The sequence below is a fragment of the Tupaia chinensis genome, unplaced genomic scaffold, assembly GCF_000334495.1.
Source record: "Tupaia chinensis unplaced genomic scaffold, TupChi_1.0 Scaffold149648_1, whole genome shotgun sequence".
Taxonomy (NCBI): Eukaryota; Metazoa; Chordata; class Mammalia; order Scandentia; family Tupaiidae; genus Tupaia; species Tupaia belangeri.
In genome coordinates, this window is record NW_006209493.1 from 27,708 (window position 1) to 28,606 (window position 899).

General features: G+C 43.4%; 1 pseudogene; it reads left to right on the forward strand.

Moving 5' to 3' along the window:
* Positions 1-218: 218 nt before the first annotated feature.
* The window catches only part of LOC102495343 (aftiphilin-like), a 3,369-nt pseudogene continuing 2,688 nt past the window's right edge, over positions 219-899 (forward strand).

The window sequence follows — 899 nt, forward strand, 5'->3', positions numbered from 1 at the left end:
AAAAATTCAAAATGTGGGGGGACCAGCAGATGGTATAATGGTTACATTGCTGGATTCCCACATAGACAACTGCAGTTCGAGTCCCAGACATGGCAGCTTAAAACTCATGTCAGGTGTATATGTGTGTGTATATGCCTAAAATTTCAAGATGACTGCAGCGCTTTTCAAGACTCTGATGATTTTGCAAACTTCAAAAAATGCTAAACTGTTTTCCAAAGTGATTTTACTAGTTCAACCGGTCCTAGCCAAGTTGTAGATTGGAATGCTTTTGAAGATGAACAAAAAGAAAACTGTTCTTGGGCAGCATTTGGAGACCAGCAGGCTATGGAATCTTATCATCGAAAGGAAGCTTGGCAGTCACATAGGACAGATGAAAATGTGGATACTCCAGGAACCCCTAAAACGCACAGTATCCCTTTAGCAACTTCCAGAGGAGCAGTTGCTGGTGGCCATGCACGGGAATCAGCCACTTCAGTTCAGACAACTTTACTAAACCGCCTGGAGTGAATTTTCGAAGCATGTTTTCCTTCTGTATTTGTTCCTGATGGTGAAGAGGAAGTTATTTCCCTGAAGCACTTGCTAGAAACAAGCACCTTGCCAATAAAAACAAGAGAGGCCTTAGCTGAAAGTGGGGAACTGCTGGATGTGTGCACCGAGCTATAGGATATCCATGATGCACATGGCTTGAGATATCAGTGGGGAGGTTCCCATAGCAACAAGAAGCTTTTGTGCTCTTTGGGAATAGACACACGAAACATTCTCTTCACAGGCAATAAGAAGCAGCCTGTCATAGTACCTATGTATGCAGCAGGACTGGGTATGTTAGAACCCACCAAGGAACCATTAAAACCATTATCTGCTGCAGAAAAAATCGCTTCCATTGGTCAGATAGCCACCAC